We start from the raw sequence: 6460 nt of genomic DNA on the forward strand, positions 1-6460 counted from the left end.
GAGAATATTTACCATGAATATATCTCATTATGCTAAACACGTTAATAACATTTATTATCGGGATACAGATCCGGATCGATACCATTTTTAAGGCGGATTTGTTGGACAATAAGCTCGACTCTCGGTCCGATTTTATGTTAGAACTCACCAAAGTTTTTTCGATTTCAATGAAAAGCTTGGCAGCGTAACTAATTGAGTCTACAATGAAGTGTATTTTGTATCTCTTCATTCGACTCAGGTTTAGATATAACCCTCATAAATATTTTTTCGTGCGATTTCATGAAGCTGTGCACTAAATACCCAACGAGTGTTCGATATGAAATCTTGGACATCACGCTTTGTAAAACATATCGAATGGTGCATGTCAAGATTACTTCAAATCGGTGCAGCCCTCATACATAATTTTGCTCGATTTCATACAAAGGTACACCAATCCAAACCAAAGTTATAAGCAAAAATGTACTTAGCATGGCCCTTAAGATATATGAAACTTCCATACTTTGAGAGCTTCTACTGAAAAACTCACTTTTCAGACTTAGCATACTATGGTTCGGAGGCGCCGATATGTATATGTTTATCGTTAGCTAAAATGCAAAAAGGCGTAACTAACAAAAACTTGAAAATTGACTTTTTGAATGTCAACACATGTAGTTTATTGACATTCACAATATTCATTCAAAAAGTCAATTTTCAATTTTTTGTTAGTTACGCCTTTTTGCGTTTCAGCTAACGATATATGCGTTGTTTTAAATTGGTTCAGATCACATATTAAATTTCGTCCGATTCCATGTCAATAGTCCTCCAAAAAATACTGGTTCATTGCATACCATATTATAAATGCCGATTTAGAATCTGTATTCATAATTCACCTCCTCCATAATTCACATCACTTACGCGAAACATCCCTAAAGTATGCTTTATATTTTACGACTTAGTGCTATGAGTGCATATGCGTGCCTATTGACATGTATAGCATATCCTAAGGATGATTTGAATAATTACTTTACGAATGACCTAAATTACCAAAAAATTATGATCTTAATGCCGATCATTACAATAAAATAGGTCCACAAAAGAAAAAAAAACAAACTCTCCAATTGTATCGTTAAATCCATTTCGAATAATTTATGGCCATCGAAACGGAATAAGTTCAAAACTGCGATTTTTTCACCGCACTTAATTACTTTGTCCGATGCACCATCACAATTGCCAAAGGAGAACGACCAACTTTTTCTATTTGTGTGCAATAATTTATTATCAATTACATAAAACAAAATAATAAAAAAACAGAACAACAACAAGAAGAAAAATGTCTAATTTATGCAAAAATAATAAACATCCATTCATTCATTCAATGCTGGAGGAAGGAATACAATTACGTAATTAAAATTGAAGCGAAACAGCGAAAAATAAGTGGAAAAACTACAGCGAAGCGACACCGACTCCAACAGCTGCTGAACGGCGAACTAACCAGTCATCATTCGGCAGATATAACTACGAATGGTATTTGCTTAAAGCGAAACCAAAAACTGAAAAACAAAAGGACAAGGAAATTATGCTCACCAACGTCGAACATATGATAGCCCTCCCATTCCATCGTCGGCGTCGTCATCAACAAAGTAATCAGCGAATATTCACAATCAAATGATATTTTTTTTTTTTTGAAAAATTATTAAATCGGAAAGTGTTTTGTAGTGAGCTGAAGTGTTGAGGCATGTGCAAATGTACAGTTTATCTATTAATTGTTTACATATCATTTAGACATAACGTGCGTTTAGACTATATTTTTTATCGTTATAATGTGTATTATCTGTATTTGTTACTAAATCCATCGGATTTTACCTCGATTTACCATACAAAATTAAATACATTCAATTTTTACTCAATAAGTTATCAAACAAACTTATTTGCCAAAAGCAATTCTGAAATCATGAAATGTGTATGTATACGTAAAAAAATATCAGCTGACTGACAACTTTATATAAGTTGTGTCTATTTACTCGATACAGTATTTTTCAGTTAATTGACCCAACGGTTAATTGGTTTCCACGCTTAATTGAATCACATATGAACCACATATTTCATAGGAACATGTAAATATTCTCGGATAATTAAACCCTGTTAATTGATTTTCACCGGTTAATTGCATAATAATAATTGAAAAATAATCTGCCATTTTTTACATACATATTTGACATAATTTGTTAAAAAGACTAGGAGTCATCTCTACTAATTCAAAACATATGTATATTGCTAAGGAAAAACTGCGACATTGTATTTGACATTGGATTTTTCAATCATTAGTAGTTCCAATTATACGTGATTACTGTAATTGAACAAACAATTCAATTAAGCGGGTTCGGATAATTGGTCCCTCGGTTAATTGAACACAAATTTGTGCAAATTTTGATGTGCAATTAACCGAAAAATACTGCATTTGGTAACAATTGTTACCAAACTCCGCCATTATTGGATCAGCTGTTTTATGACCAAACACAAAAATTATTCAAAACATTTTTTAATTTGCAAAGTTCAATTTGAAATTAAGTTGTATATAAATTACAAAAAATGGAGGAAATTTCGTAAGTAATGCAAAGTTTCATTAAATTTGAAACTAATTGTTTATATTTTTAGGCAAATTTCATTTTTAATATTAAATGCAATACAAATAATTGTGTTCGTCCTTTGTTTGTTTGTTTTTTATTTTGTCGCAAATAAAAATATTTTCTTGAATCAGCTGTTTATTTTCTGAATCTTACTAAATGTTGTCTGTTTACTTTACTGAGTAAATGTTACTGTAATATAAACAGCGAATGAATTATTTTACATATTACCAAACGTTTATTTATGTAAACAATATTGTTCAAAACAAAAATAAATAACATATTTTCCGATAATATTTTTATTTCTCTTGAGGGTCGTACCTAATTTATTGCGCTCCGTACATAAATACTCACCTTCTCACCTTTATAGGGTTTGTTAGACGTCCGTATTACCCAAATACGCAAGGACCTTATTTGCATCTGTGCCAAAAAATTTTTTAATAGATCGAAAAATGTTTATTTTTTATAGAAACACAAATTTTTCAATGTCTGAAATTCTATTTTCAAAAAACAAAAAATTCAAAATACGCATTGTCAATGTTGAAAAATTTCAACTTTCAATTTTGATACGCAATGCGTATTTGGGTAACATTCGTTGAAATACATGTATTTAACTTTTGAGGTGAATAAATTCGTACGCATACGCATGAATTTAGGTACGACCCTGAAAATTTAAGGAATCAATTTTTCATATTATTTCAAATTGATAGATGATTTCCAAATTAAAAAGGATTGCCATCATAAAATTCTCAAATGAGACTACCTTCTGTATGTCATGGCCATTATAATTAAAAATATAATTGGAATCGAAATTTCCCTCCGAATATCCCAAAATGGTTCTTCTGAATTCATGTGATAACTCGAATGTTTCCGTGGAATTTTTTGTTTGGAATCAGAAAGAATTCCGAATTTCGAAAAAAACTCAAAAATAAATTTTACTTGTTAGCTAGTATATAAGCAATATTCATAGGCCAAACTGTTATCATCATTGTATGTGTATGCATGTACATGTGTGGGTGTCAGCAAAATAGTTATCGAACATTGATGAAATTCCATTTAAAATCAAATGAACAATTTCTGTTCCACAAATCACTAATAATTTTCAAACCTTTCTAATTTATAGAGTTTTTTATTTTGACTATTACAACTATAGCTATACAAATATACATATTTGGGCAATTTTTTTAATATTTTTTAATATTCCATTAAAAACAACTTTTTTGTACTACATCAATGACTTTTGGTACACATTTTGAGAAAATGTCCTGACTTCGAATCAGTTGTGGAGTTGTATATATATATATATATTCCCTTATGAATATTCCCATTAAAACCCTTAGCAATATTGTTTAACTCATTGACTATTTACGAATAACTGTAGGTAGGGTGAAATGCCTAAGCAACTCGATAAAAAGTTCAACAAATAATGCCACCACAAAAACCAAATCATTTGTAAATTTTAATAAGGGAAAATCACGAAACGAAAAATTAAACCGAGAGTGTAAACAAGCTGCTGATGGAAGATACAACTATTACTGCGATTCCTCTGCTCCGCAGCTGTTGGAGACAAACAAAACAGCAAAAACAAAATAATTAAAACTTTTGCTCGGCAAAGCAAGTCAAGGCAAGGAGGCGGTAACGACAAAAACTGCATTTAGCGGCATCACTGAATAAATACTCTTGCCAATCTGTAAGTTCGAAATGCTTACATAAATACCAGCCACCTAGTTAGCCCCCAGCCAGCCAGTATGGATGACGGCATTGTGCCCTGAATAACACCAGAGATCCCGAAATCATAATTGCAAAAGTTCCACCACCACCTCCCAATACTCATACAACGAATGAACAAAACAACCGAAAATAATAGGAAAACGATTCGAATAATAACTTCAGGAGTTAAGAGGAAGTAAAATCATAGCGTTCGAAATTTTTTTTATTCTTTGGTAAATCTCAACATGAAAATATGTAAATTTTATGACGAGAAACTATTGAAATTGAAGAAATTATTGTTTTCTTTTTAATGGCAAGAAAATGCATTGAGAAATTCACATTCAGTGTCAATTACAAAGATATTCGAAGATGTGGTAAAATAATGACAAATCGATCATTTTTGCAAGTTTTTCAACTTCCGTCGTAAATGGTAGAGGATATTCAGAAATTGGAATGCATGTGGACTCATGTTGAAAATACTGTATAGTTTTCAAGCCTTTTAAATTATTGCTACAGCATACAACTAAGATCTTCTGAGCCCCCTTCTAAAAACCCGAAAATTTCATATAAATGTCACTGAATGTCTGTAAATCGGTATTTAACCTTTTCAGAGAATATTACGGTCCCGACCGATTAGACATGCTAGAGGGTATACAAAGTTCGTTCCGATCGAACCGAACCACGTTTTTGCTTTTTTACATTTAAAAAAATATATACAACTTTACAATCAAAACATTTCCTTGTATTTTTTTTATTTCACAACTAAACGTCATCACAGATGCGATAAAAATTTGATTTTCATTTATATTGAAAAGATTTACAATTTTTATACCCTTTGCTACGGGTTCTTTCTTTACATCCGTCCGAATCCGTTTCACATAATTTGGGTTCATCCACTGTCTGGCTGGTTGGTGCGCACGAAGGCAGTAATCGATTTCATACATATTTTGCTCCTCGTAATATGTCTTCCAAACATCAATCATCTAATGCTTAGAAGCAATTTCATCCAAACTTTGCACATTGTAATGTTTCTCCCTACACAAAGTGTAACAATTTTGAAAAATTTTAAATACATTATGGAAATGGATGGATGCCAAACTTGTTCTATATGTGCCAAGATGAGACCCATCGGTCTAATTCGTCTGGAACCTCACCGACAACGCGTCATTATTTTGGAATTTTGTAAATCCAATATAAAGTGACTTAGATGTTCAAAAAATGGAACCCACCACAAAGGATCAAAAATGTAAAATCTTGTAAATTTCTTAAGCAGGTAGCCACATTTGTTCTTTGGGTGCACGCTAAATTGCCTTTAAAGATGTTTCGGGATATTTTTCGGTTTCTTCCGCATTTCGAATTAATCAGCTGTAATTTATCATAAGGGTTCGGCATTAGAATTTCTGTATTTAGAAGCTTCATTAATATTTTGCGAACAACTTAACTAAATAACCTTTTTTGTATATATTTCATTAAAATTCTAAATACAGTCTCCATCCTTAATGGGCATAATTTTTTTTATTCTATTTTTATACCCTTCACCACACTGTGGTACAGGGTATTATGTCTCTGTGCATATGTTTGTAACAGGCAAAAGGAAACGAGATAGACACATGGTTCCTTTTGATAATATGCATAGAATTACTTTCTCAGTCGATTTACGCATGTCCATCTGTCTGTCCGTCCGTCCATGTATTTTTGTGAACAAAGTACAGGTCGCATTTAAGATCCGATTTTGATGAAATTTGGCACAGGTCACTTACTTGGCCCAAGGACGAACCCTATTGAAATTGGGAAAAATCGGTTCAGATTTAGATATAGCTCCCATATATATTTTCGTCCGATTTAATTTTGGCACAGCGTAATGAATTAGGCCTAGAATGATGTGTGCTGAGTTTCATGAAAATCGCTTGAGATTTAGATATAGCTCCCATATAGAGTTTCGTCCGATTTTAGGTAAATGGTGCACCAAAGTCGTTATATATCTTTCGATTTGCGAAAATTGGCACAGCGTAATGAATAAAGTATAGAATGATGTGTGTTAAGTTTCCTGAAAATCGGTTCAGATTTAGATATAGCTCCCCTATATATTTTCGTCCGATTTTATGTAAATGGTCCACCAAAGTCCCTATATATCATTCGATTTGCAC

This window comes from Musca vetustissima, unplaced genomic scaffold, assembly GCF_032173495.1.
Source record: "Musca vetustissima isolate MV318-11 ecotype Yass unplaced genomic scaffold, APGP_CSIRO_Mvet_v1 utg47938, whole genome shotgun sequence".
Classification (NCBI taxonomy): domain Eukaryota; kingdom Metazoa; phylum Arthropoda; class Insecta; order Diptera; family Muscidae; genus Musca; species Musca vetustissima.